The 12,942-nt window shown below is 48.7% G+C and overlaps 1 pseudogene; it reads left to right on the top strand.

Annotated features, from left to right (window-relative positions):
- Position 1: 1 nt before the first annotated feature.
- Positions 2–12,942, top strand: part of LOC135549427 (peripheral-type benzodiazepine receptor-associated protein 1-like) — a 39,519-nt pseudogene continuing 26,578 nt past the window's right edge.

Below are 12,942 nucleotides of genomic sequence, written 5' to 3'. Positions count from 1 at the left end.
CATGGCCACGCAGTCGTCGGTGAACAGGGAGTACAGGAGAGGGCTCAGAACGCACCCTTGTGGGGCCCCAGTGTTGAGGATCAGCGGGGTGGAGATGTTGTTACCTACCCTCACCACCTGGGGGCGGCCCGTCAGGAAGTCCAGTACCCAGTTGCACAGGGCGGAGTCGAGACCCAGGGTCTCGAGCTTGATGACGAGTTTGGAGGGTACTATGGTGTTAAATGCTGAGCTGTAGTCGATGAACAGTATTCTACAATAGGTATTCCACTTGTCCAGACGGGTTAGGGCAGTGTGCAGTGTGGTTGTGATTGCGTCGTCTGTGGACCTATTTGGGCGGTAAGCAAATTGGAGTGGGTCTAGGGTGTCAGGTAGGGTGGAGGTGATATGGTCCTTGACTAGTCTCTCAAAGCACTTCATGATGACGGAAGTCGTTTAGCTCAGTTACCTTAGCTTTCTTGGGAACAGGGGCAATGGTGGCCCTCTTGAAGCATGTGGGAACAGCAGACTGGGATAAGGATTGATTGAATATGTCTGTAAACACAGCGGCCAGCTGGTCTGCGCATGCTCTGAGGACGCGGCTGGGGATGCCGTCTGGGCCTGCAGCCTTGCGAGGGTTAACACGTCTAAATGTTTTAAATGTGGTTGCGGGCTGTGTCAGTGGCACTGTATTGTCCTCAAAGCGGGCAAAAAGGTTATTTAGTCTGTCTGGGAGCAGACATCCTGGTCTGCGACCAGGCTGGTTTTCTTTTGTCATCTGTGATTGACTGTAGACCCTGTCACATACCTCTCGTGTCTGAGCCGTTGAATTGCGACTCTACTTTGTCTCTATACTGACGCTTAGCTTGTTTGATTGCCTTGCAGAGGGAATAGCTACACTGTTTGTATTCGGTCATGTTTCCGGTCACCTTGCCCTGGTTAAAAGCAGTGGTTCACGCTTCAGTTTCATGTGAATGCTGCCATCAATCCACGGTTTCTGTTTTGGGAATGTTTTAATTGTTGCTATGGGAACGACATCACAATGCACTTTCTTATGAACTCGCCACCGAATCAGCTATTGTAAATGTTGTTGTTGGAAGCAATGCGGAACATATCCCAGTCCGCGTGATGGGAAGCAGTCTTGAAGCATGGAATCAGATTGGTCGGACCAGCGTTGAACAGACCTGAGCGCGGAGCATCTTGTTTTAGTTTCTGTCCTAACTCTAAGAATGTTCTTGAGCAGTGTATTATAATCTTAAAGGAATATTCATTCAAAGAGAGGAGGGACTCTCCTTTCTAAAGAATCATTAAGACTTCCATCCAGTTTGTGGGGGGTAGGTATCTCTGCTCTCTCTCTCTCCCTCTGCTGTATGTGAGTCACGTTTCTGGCTGGAGGGATTCTCTGTGGATCAGATGACTGTGTACAGAAGTCAGGCCACAAGGAAGGAAGGCTAGAGGAGAGCTGGATTAAAATCCCAGTCGGGCTATCTGTCAATTGGTTGGGGCTGGCAGTAAGGTTGATATTACAGTAGACGTCAGTCAGGTTGATATTACAGTAGACAGGTTGATATTACAGTAGACAGGTTGATATTACAGTAGACAGGTTGATATTACAGTAGACAGGTTGATATTACAGTAGACATCAGTCAGGTTGATATTACAGTAGACAGGTTGATATTACAGTAGACAGGTTGATATTACAGTAGACAGGTTGATATTACAGTAGACATCAGTCAGGTTGATATTACAGTAGACAGACATTACAGTCAGGTTGATATTACAGTAGACATATATTACAGACAGGTTGATATTACAGTAGACATCAGTAGACAGGTCAGGTGATATTACAGTAGACAGGTTGATATTACAGTAGACAGGTTGATATTACAGTAGACATCAGTCAGGTTGATATTACAGTAGACAGGTTGATATTACAGTAGACAGGTTGATATTACAGACATCAGTCAGGTTGATATTACAGTAGACAGGTTGATATTACAGTAGACATGTTGATATTACAGAGACAAGTTGATATTACAGTAGACGTCCAGTCAGGTTGATATTACAGTAGACAAGTTGGATATTACAGCAGACGTTGATATTACAGTCAGGTTGATATTACAGTAGACAAGTTGATATTACAGTAGACGTCAGTCAGGTTGGATATTACAGACAAGTTGATATTACAGTAGACAGGTTGGATATTACAGTAGACAAGTTGATATTACAGTAGACAGGTTGATATTACAGTAGACAAGTTGATATTATAGTAGACGTCAGTCAGGTTGATATTACAGTAGACGTCAGTCAGGTTGATAATACAGACACTATGTTCTCTAGTCACTTTGTTTGACGAGCTCTGTTAGGTGGGGAAAGATGCTCAGATCCAATTAGCGGAAGCTCTTTTTCAATCTATCCATTAGGTAAAGGAAAATAGTTTAGTCATGGAACCTAGATTTGAATGAAGGCTTCGCACCTCTGTCTGACAGTCTAAGTTGTATTCGGCCTAGTGTTGCTGCTTTAGCCCTACTGAGCCCTACTCCTGAGTGCTGTGCTTCATTATGTTGTCTTATGTAATACTCCAGGTGTCGAGGTCTGCCCATGCCTTAGCCCATTCTTTAGTTTCTTTAATCTATAGGCCTATTAGGTCAGCTGTAGTTATTAAGGCATGGTTGTGAACCGCCGTGGATTGTGCCTCACAGGTTGCAGCAGAGACCCAATTCTTGGCGTTAAATGAGGCTCCAGCCAGGTGTGAGGAGACTCCCAGAGAGGAGGAGGGGCCACGAGTGATCCCAACTCTGCCGGGGCCCGCCCCACCCCGAGCCACTCCCACCAGAAGGAGCACACAGAAGATCCAAAGACTACAGTTGCTGGTAAGAACAGGAACATTAATATCACACACACACATTATATCCGCACTCACCTCATGCAGTATACAACCCTGTCACGGGGGCTATACTGACACACGCACCTCTTGTTGGAGACTTGGCTGAAATGGCATTGCTAATTGGACTAGTGCAGTCTTGTAAGCCTACTGCTGAATATCGAGTGCTGGCCAAACCAGTTATGATATAATGGTGGCTTGTGGTCTGAAGGATGGCTTTATCAATGCATGAAGATTAACCTAGTGGTAACGCTATGGACAGACAATGGTGAGAAAACAAATCAGGTCAAGGGTCAAGCTCTTCTTTTTTTTTTAAATGATCGATATTGGTATTGTCTTCTGGGCCTGTGTCCTCTCTGTAGAGGACACGCCCACATCGCCCACCATTTAAGCTGTTGCGTTCGTTCAGTCAATTAAACTGAGTCAACCGTCCTTCTGCTCTGTGTGGCGATGGATGCTGAAATAAGCAGATTTCTCTGTCTGTTGCTGGGAGACGGGGGCGCGGCCTAACTGACTATGCATGTGAACTGCATTTAGAATAAAATAAGAATGTTAAGCTTGGTAAAAACCTTGTAACCATGTCAGAGGTCAATGTGGAATTAAGGACTTACATTTTATGTTGGATCCGAACAGATTGATCGTGATTCGTGGCAGACACTTTTTGGCAAATACAAAAATGATATGATATTATGCTTTGGCATCTGATAAACAGGACAGGACATGGTCTCATAGACATGCATGGTACTCTAGTCAGAGAGGCCTCTGATTGTCTTTTCTCACAGAACAGAGTACATGATGATGTTACGGTCTGATGCCAAATAGGCTTTTCACATTTCTGAATTTACGAAACAACACAAACAATAATAACAACAACACTAAAAGCTCCTACTTCAACCACAGCGTTCTGATTTCAGTTGGGCAGATATGGAGTTTGATAAGGATTTTTCTGATGTCTAGGCCTGGTCTCTGTAACGTGACGTGCTATGTAGCAGGTGTATAGTTGGATAAGGCCTGGTCTCTGTAACGTGACGTGCTATGCAGCAGGTGTATAGTTGGATAAGGCCTGGTCTCTGTAACGTGACGTGCTATGCAGCAGGTGTATAGTTGGATAAGGCCTGGTCTCTGTAACGTGACGTGCTGTGCAGCAGGTGTATAGTTGGATAAGGCCTGGTCTCTTTAACGTGACGTGCTGTGCAGCAGGTGTGTAGTTGGATAAGGCCTGGTCTCTGTAACGTGACGTGCTGTGGAGACGGTGTATAGTTGGATAAGGCCTGGTCTCTGTAACGTGACGTGCTATGCAGCAGGTGTGTAGTTGGATAAGGCCTGGTCTCTGTAACGTGACGTGCTGTGCAGCAGGTGTATAGTTGGATAAGGCCTGGTCTCTGTAACGTGACGTGCTATGCAGCAGGTGTATAGTTGGATAAGGCCTGGTCTCTGTAACGTGACGTGCTGTGCAGCAGGTGTGTAGTTGGATAAGGCCTGGTCTCTGTAACGTGACGTGCTGTGGAGCAGGTGTATAGTTGGATAAGGATGTTTGAGGTTTCGGCCTGGTCTCTGTAACGTGGTGGTGTCTTGTTTCAGGAATGTGAGCTGAGCAAGAAGAGAAAAGAATGTGAAAACTTGGAACATGAAGTTAGGAAGAGACAGAAGGGATGTCTGGATTTGGTAAGGGTCCCTCGTCCTATCAGCCGCCTGCTAACTACTGTACTCAAGGTGCTCCTCTCAGTGGGCCAGGTGCTGGGGAGAAATTCCTCTGCAATTGAATGAATGAAACACGATCAGCCAGATGAAGGTTCCATTCATTCTATTCCAGGCGTTACACTGAGCCCGGCCTCAGCGTCTGTCTCTGGGGTGGTAGGGTAGCCTAGTGGTTAGGGCGTTGGACTAGTAACCGCAAGGTTGCAAGTTCAAACCCCGAGCTGACAAGGTACAAATCTGTCGTTCTGCCCCTGAACAGGCAGTTAACCCACTGTTCCTAGGCCGTCATTGAAAATAAGAATTTGTTCTTAACTGACTTGCCTAGTTAAATAAAGGTAAAATAAATTTAAGTGGCACCCAGCCTCCACTGATTGCAACAATATAGTTATCGCTGTACTGTGGTGTAGTTACTAAAGCTACTCCCTTCTGACAGGAGAGCCAGCTTGAGGATGAACGAGGCAAAAATGGACATCTAGAGGAGGAGGCAGGTCTCCTCCGGAGGAAGGCACAGCTGCTCGACCAGGTCAGTCTCTATTCAAATCTTTTAAATTCTATGCTGTTCTATTCTAGTTTATTCTATTCTTTGTGGCCCTCGTAGGCTTAGTGTAGTTTTTATGACAGAATGAATGCACATTGTGGTTCAAATGGAACCCTCAACTGTCTTCTGTCATGACCCTTCAGTAGACTGGAAGGGGCTTCTGTTTTATGTGTCTGTCCTTCCTCCTGGTCTTGAGGAATGACAGTACTCATGTCCAGTGTCTCTACCGCTCCCTCTCTCTCTTCTCTCTCTCTCCCCACCCTCCTCCTCTCTCTCTCTCCACCTCTCTCTCTCTCTCTCTCTCTCTCTCTCTCTCTCTCTCTCTCTCTCCCCCACCCTTTCCTCTTCTCTCTCTCTCTCTCTCCCCACCCTTCTCTCTCTCCCCCCGCCCCCCACCCCATCCCTGTCTCTCTCCTCCCCACCATTCTCTCTCTCTCTCCCCCCCACCCTTCTCTCTCTCTCTCCCCCCCACCCTTCTCTCTCTCCCCCTGCCCCCCACCCCCTCCCTCTCTCTCCCCCCTCCCCCTCCCTCCCTCTCTCTCTCCCCACCCTTCTCTCTCTCCCCCCGCCCCCCACCCCATCCCTCTCTCTCTCCCCACCATTCCCTCTCTCTCTCTCCCCCACCCCCTTCCCTCTCTCTCTCTCCCCCCACCCTTCTCTCTCTCCCCCTGCCCCCCACCCCCTCCCTCTCTCTCTCCCCCCCTCCCTCTCTCTCTCCCCCCACCCCCATCCCTCTCTCTCTCTCCCCCCCGCCCCCCCACCCCATCCCTCTCTCTCTCTCTCCTCCCCACCCCCATCCCTCTCTCTCTCCCCCCCGCCCCCCACCCCATCCCTCTCTCTCCCTCTCCCCAGAGAACCCTCTCTGAACTCCCCACCCTCAACGTGATTCCCTCTCTCTCCCCCACCCCCATCCCTCTCTCTCTGGAGAACCCCCCAGGTCCCTCAGGCTGATCTCCCCCGCCCCCACCCTCCCTCTCTCCAGGTCCCCAGGCTGATCTCTCCCTAGAGCCCACCCCCTGATCCTCTCTCTCCCCACCCCCATCCTGATCTCTAGTCCCCCAGCCCCCACCCATCCCTCTCTCAGACCTGGGTTGAGAATGAGGAGCCTAAAGGTACCTGATCTCTGAAGTGACCGCTCAACGTGATTCAGGTCTCTCTAGGAGAACCTAAAGGAGAGGCTGACTCCGTGTCAAACTGGAGAACCTGGAGCAGGTCCTAAAGGTACAGGCTGATCTCTAGTGTAGAGCAGGTCCTAAAGGTACAGGCTGATCTCTAGTGTAGAGCAGGTCCTAAAGGTACAGGCTGATCTCTAGTGTAGAGCAGGTCCTAAAGGTACAGGCTGATCTCTAGTGTAGAGCAGGTCCTAAAGGTACAGGCTGATCTCTAGTGTAGAGCAGGTCCTAAAGGTACAGGCTGATCTCTAGTGTAGAGCAGGTCCTAAAGGTACAGGCTGATCTCTAGTATTTTGTTGCCACACTTCCAAGTTGTGTTGACTCCCCAGGGCCAGGTTCACTTTGACTACAAATATAGTAGTGTTTCTAGGCTGTGGCGGTCATGACATTTAGTCAGACGGTAACTAGCATACAAATGACCGCCTGTCTCACAGTATTTTCTCCCCAATTCCGTGATATCCAATTGGTAGTTACAGTCTTTTCCCCTCGCTGCAACTCCCGTACGAACTCGGGAGAAACGCAGGTCGAGAGCCGTGCATCCTCCAAAACACAACCCTGCCAAGCCACTCTTCTTCTAGACACACGGCTCGCTTAACCTGGAAGCCAGCCGCACCAATGTGTCAGAGGAAGCACCGTACAAGTGACGACTGAAGTTAACTGCCTTATGGGTCACGGCCAGCTGCGACACAGCCGGGGATTAAAACAGGGTCTGTAGTGACGCCTCTGAGATGTAGTGCCTTAGACCGCTGTGATACAGCCTGGAATCGAACCACTGTCTGTAGTGACACCTCTAGCACTGAGATGTAGTGCCTTAGACCGCTGTGATACAGCCTGGAATCGAACCACTGTCTGTAGTGACACCTCTAGCACTGAGATGTAGTGCCTTAGACCGCTGTGATACAGCCAGGAATCGAACCACAGTCTGTAGTGATGCCTCTGGCACTGAGATGTAGTGCCTTAGACCGCTGTGATACAGCCTGGAATTGAACCAGGGTCTGTAGTGATGCCTCTGGCACTGAGATGTAGTGCCTTAGACCGCTGTGATACAGCCTGGAATTGAACCAGGGTCTGTAGTGATGCCTCTGGCACTGAGATGTAGTGCCTTAGACCGCTGCGCCACTGGGGAGGCCTCACTTTTTAAATGTATTTATATCATATTTTTCTCGAACGATGGCCAAGTGAGTGTGCACATGGAGCGGCTATTCTGTGTTGAGTGTAAATGTGTCTGTGACCGAGTGTGTAAACTATAGAGTAATTATGTAAGCGCTGTGTTTGTTACATGAAATTGATTTCTCCTTTGATGCTTGCAGCATATGCGAGAGGTCGCCGAGCGAAGGCAGCAGCTGGAACTAGAACATGAGCAGGCACTGGCTATCCTCAAGTTCAAACAGAATGAGATCAAACGACTACAGCGGGTGAGACGACCACACATTACCTCTGGTCCTCTGGAGTGTCTGCTGCATACATTATTGTCCTCTCTCTCCCCTAAACAAGAACCACTGGCCAGCCAAAGCCTGTCATCTCTCTTGCCTGCCTCCGACACAAGAACCACTGGCCAGCCAAAGCCTGTCCTCTCTCTCCCCTGCCTCCTAAACAAGAACCACTGCCCGGCCAAATCCTGTCCTCTCTCTCCCCTAAACAAGAACCACTGCCCGGCCAAAGCCTGTCCTCTCTCTCCCCTAAACAAGAACCACTGCCCGGCCAAATCCTGTCCTCTCTCTCCCCTAAACAAGAACCACTGCCCGGCCAAAGCCTGTCCTCTCTCTCCCCTGACTCCCAAACAAGAACCACTGCCTGGCCAAAGCCTGTCCTCTCTCTCCCCTGACTCCTAAACAAGAACCACTGGCCAGCCAAATCCTGTCCTCTCTCTCCCCTAAACAAGAACCACTGGCCGGCCAAATCCTGTCCTCTCTCTCCCTGCCTCCGACACAAGAACCACTGGCCAGCCAAAGCCTGTCCTCTCTCTCCCTAAACAAGAACCACTGGCCGGCCAAATCCTGTCCTCTTTCTCCCCGGCCTCTGACACAAGAACCACTGCCCGGCCAAATCCTGTCCTCTCTCTCCCCTAAACAAGAACCACTGGCCAGCCAAAGCCTGTCCTCTCTCTCCCCTGACTCCAACACAAGACCCACTGCCCGACCAAATCCTGTCCTCTTTCTCCCCGGCCTCTGACACAAGAACCACTGCCTGGCCAAAGCCTGTCGTCTCTCTCCCCTGACTCCCAAACAAGAACCACTGCCCGGCCAAATCCTGTCCCCTCTCTCCCCTGCCTCTGACACAAGACCCACTGCCCGGCCAAATCCTGTCCTCTTTCTCCCCTGCCTCTGACACAAGAACCACTGCCCGGCCAAATCCTGTCCCCTCTCTCCCCTGCCTCTGACACAAGACCCACTGCCCGGCCAAATCCTGTCCTCTTTCTCCCCTGCCTCTGACAGAAGACCCACTGCCCGGCCAAATCCTGTCCTCTCTCTCCCCTGCATCCTAAACAAGAACCACTGCCCAGCCAACAAAGCCTTTCTTAAATATAAGGCTATGCGCTCAGCTATACAACCAGAACATCCAAGGAACCCTGTTCCCAGAAATCACTAAGCAAGATCCAATCACCTCAAATTACATTTTTCGGCTTCACTTTTATTATGTGTAACAAAGACTTTGTCCAGTAGGGGGTAGCTGTTGGGTGCAAAGTTTGTTGGATAGTTCTGGAGGGAACTATTATGAGGGATTAGATGTGAACTAAGTAACTGAAGAGTGCATTGAATTACACTTTGTGAGTAGAAATATTAAATAAATAGTGTTTATCTTTCCATTCAACAGGCAGAGTTTTTTGCCAAGAGGGAGCATGAGGGAGTGGTACAGATGCTGGAGGTAAGTCTGATCTGGTTGTTGTAGTTCTGTGGTGCTGAGGTCTGGTTGTTGTAGTTCTGTGCTGCTGAGGTCTGGTTGTTGTAGTTCTGTGGTGCTGAGGTCTGGTTGTTGTAGTTCTGTGCTGCTGAGGTCTGGTTGTTGTAGTTCTGTGCTGCTGAGGTCTGGTTGTTGTAGTTCTGTGGTGCTGAGGTCTGGTTGCTGTAGTTCTGTGGTGCTGAGGTCTGGTTGTTGTAGTTCTGTGGTGCTGAGGCCTGGTTGTTGTAGTTCTGTGGTGCTGAGGTCTGGTTGTTGTAGTTCTGTGGTGCTGAGGTCTGGTTGTTGTAGTTCTGTGGTGCTGAGGCCTGGTTGTTGTAGTTCTGTGGTGCTGAGGCCTGGTTGTTGTAGTTCTGTGGTGCTGAGGCCTGGTTGTTGTAGTTCTGTGGTGCTGAGGTCTGGTTGTTGTAGTTCTGTGGTGCTGAGGTCTGGTTGTTGTAGTTCTGTGGTGCTGAGGCCTGGTTGTTGTAGTTCTGTGGTGCTGAGGTCTGGTTGTTGTAGTTCTGTGGTGCTGGGGCCTGGTTGTAGTGATCACAATATTAGTGCCAAATCTAGGAAAATCAAAGTTCCAAAGGCTGGGCCTAATATAGTGTATAGAGGTCATTTCCTGATCCGTGGTGTGTAATGAGGAGCAACCAGACACTGCTGGTCTGTAATGAGGAGCAACCAGACGCTGCTGGTCTGTAATGAGGAGCAACCAGACGCTGTTGGTCTGTGGTGTGTAATGAGGAGCAACCAGACGCTGTTGGTCTGTGGTGTGTAATGAGGAGCAACCAGACGCTGTTGGTCTGTGGTGTGTAATGAGGAGCAACGAGACGCTGCTGGTCTGTGGTGCGTAATGAGGAGCAACCAGACGCTGTTGGTCCATGGTGTGTAATGAGGAGCAACCAGACGCTGTTGGTCCATGGTGTGTAATGAGGAGCAACCAGACACTGCTGGTCTGTAATGAGGAGCAACCAGACGCTGTTAGTCCGTGGTGTGTAATGAGGAGCAACCAGACGCTGCTGGTCTGTGGTGTGTTCTGAGGAGCAACCAGAGGTGTGTAGCAACCAGATGCTGCTGGTCTGTGGTGTGTAATGAGGAGCAACCAGACACTGCTGGTCTGTGGTGCGTAATGAGGAGCAACCAGACGCTGCTGGTCTGTGGTGTGTTACGAGGAGAAACCAGACACTGCTGGTCTGTGGTGCGTAATGAGGAGCAACCAGACGCTGCTGGTCTGTGGTGTGACATGAGGAGCAACCAGACACTGCTGGTCTGTGGTGCGTAATGAGGAGCAACCAGAAGCTGCTGGTCCGTGGTGTGTAATGAGGAGCAACCAGACACTGCTGGTCTGTGGTGTGTCATGAGGAGCAACCAGAAGCTGCTGGTCTGTGGTGTGTAATGAGGAGCAACCAGACGCTGCTGGTCTGTGGTGTGTCATGAGGCGCAACCAGACACTGCTGGTCCGTGGTGTGTAATGAGGAGCAACCAGACGCTGCTGGTCTGTGGTGTGTAATGAGGAGCACCCAGACGCTGCACTTGACACATTAATGATATTGATTATTCCAGTTACTACTAAGCATTCACTAATGTTGGCTAATGAGACTGAGGTGAAGTTCTCTTGCAGGTAACGTGTCAATATTCAATATGTTGATACAACAGAAGCTAAGATGGGGAGAAGTCTGTCCATAATAAAGCGCTGGTCTTCTCAACAACACTATCAACAAGGCAGGTCCTTACAGGTCCTAGTTTTGTCACACATGGACGACTGTTCAGTTGTGTGGTCAGGTGCCACAAAGAGGGACCTCGGAAAATTACAATTGGCTCCGAACAGGGCATGGCACGGCTGGCCCTCAAAGTGGAGGAATACTTCCTCACTACTTGCTTTTAAGAAGCTTGAATATTATGCACCAAGCTGTCTGTTTAAACTACAGTAGCACACAGCTCAGACACCCATCCATACCCCACAAGACATGCCACCAGAGGTCTGTTTAAACTACTAACACACAGCTCAGACACCCATACATACCCCACAAGACATGCCACCAGAGGTCTGTTTAAACTACTTCGCACCCATTTACCCCACAAGACATGTCTGTTTAAACTACTAGACACAGTGTTGACATGTTGTTTAAACTACTAGCACCAAGCTGTCTGTTTAAACTAGAACTACAGGGAGGTAGCACACAGCTCAGACACCCATCCATACCCCACAAGACATAGAGCCATGACTACATGGAACTCTATTCCACAACTACATAGAGCCATGACTACACCATACCCAGTACTACATAGAGTCACTACATAGACATGTACTACACCAGAGGTCTGTTTAAACTACTAACACACAGTCTGACACATTTATTGCCACCAGAGGTCTGTTTAACTACTAGAGCCACACTACATGCTCTATTCCACAGACACCCATGACTACATGGAACTCTATTCCACAAACATAGAGCCATGACTACATGGAACTCTATTCCACAGCATGCTACACCAGAGCCATCTACATGGAACTCTATTCCACAGTAACTACATAAGCCATGACTACATGGAACTCTATTCCAGTACTACATAGACTACATGGAACTCTATTCCACAGCACTACATAGAGCCATGACTACATGGAACCCCACAGTACTACATAGAGCCATGACTACATGGAACTCTATTCCACAGTACTACATAGAGCCATGACAACATGGAACTCTATTCCACAGTACTACATAGAGCCATGACAACATGGAACTCTATTCCACAGCACTACATAGAGCCATGACTACATGGAACTCTATTCCACAGTACTACATAGAGCCACGACTACATGGAACTCTATTCCACAGTACTACATAGAGCCACGACTACATGGAACTCTATTCCACAGTACTACATAGAGCCACGACTATGGAACTCTATTCCACAGTACTACATAGAGCCACGACTACATGGAACTCTATTCCACAGTACTACATAGAGCCATGACTACATGGAACTCTATTCCACATCAGGTAACTGATGGAAGCAGTAGAATCAGATTTAAACACAGATAGAAATACACCTTATGGAACAGCGGGGACTGTGAAGAGACACAAACACAGGAACAGACACACACACACACACACTCTATACACACACAGGAACAGACACATACACACACACTCTATACACACACACTCTATACACACACACACACTCTATACACACACAGGAACAGACACACATACACACACTCTATACACACACATACATTGTAATATTGTTGTATGGTGGTTTTATACATTTTATGTTGTAGATATGTAGTGGTGTAATAATGTTATATGATGCAAAAAAAAGTATTTGGTTGATGTAAGTGCCTTAAAATGTTTGGACCCCAGGAAGAGAAGCTGCTGACTTGGCAGGAACTAATGGGGATCCATAATAAACCCCAGGAAGAGAAGCTGCTGCCTTGGCAGGAACTAATGGGTATCCATAATAAACCCCAGGAAGAGAAGCTGCTGTCTTGGCAGGAACTAATGGGGATCCACAATACACCCCAGGAAGAGAAGCTACTGCCTTGGCAGGAACTAATGGGGATCCATAATACACCCCAGGAAGAGAAGCTACTGCCTTGGCAGGAACTAATGGGGATCCATAATGAACCCCAGGAAGAGAAGCTACTGCCTTGGAGGAACTAATGGGGATCCATAATAAACCCCAGGAAGAGTAGCTGCTGCCTTGGCAGGAACTAATGGGGATCCATAATAAACCCCAGGAAGAGAAGCTACTGCCTTGGCAGGAACTAATGGGGATCCATA

This window comes from Oncorhynchus masou, chromosome 12, assembly GCF_036934945.1.
Source record: "Oncorhynchus masou masou isolate Uvic2021 chromosome 12, UVic_Omas_1.1, whole genome shotgun sequence".
In the NCBI taxonomy this organism is placed as follows: domain Eukaryota; kingdom Metazoa; phylum Chordata; class Actinopteri; order Salmoniformes; family Salmonidae; genus Oncorhynchus; species Oncorhynchus masou.
This window is presented reverse-complemented; position numbering and strand designations above follow the sequence as displayed.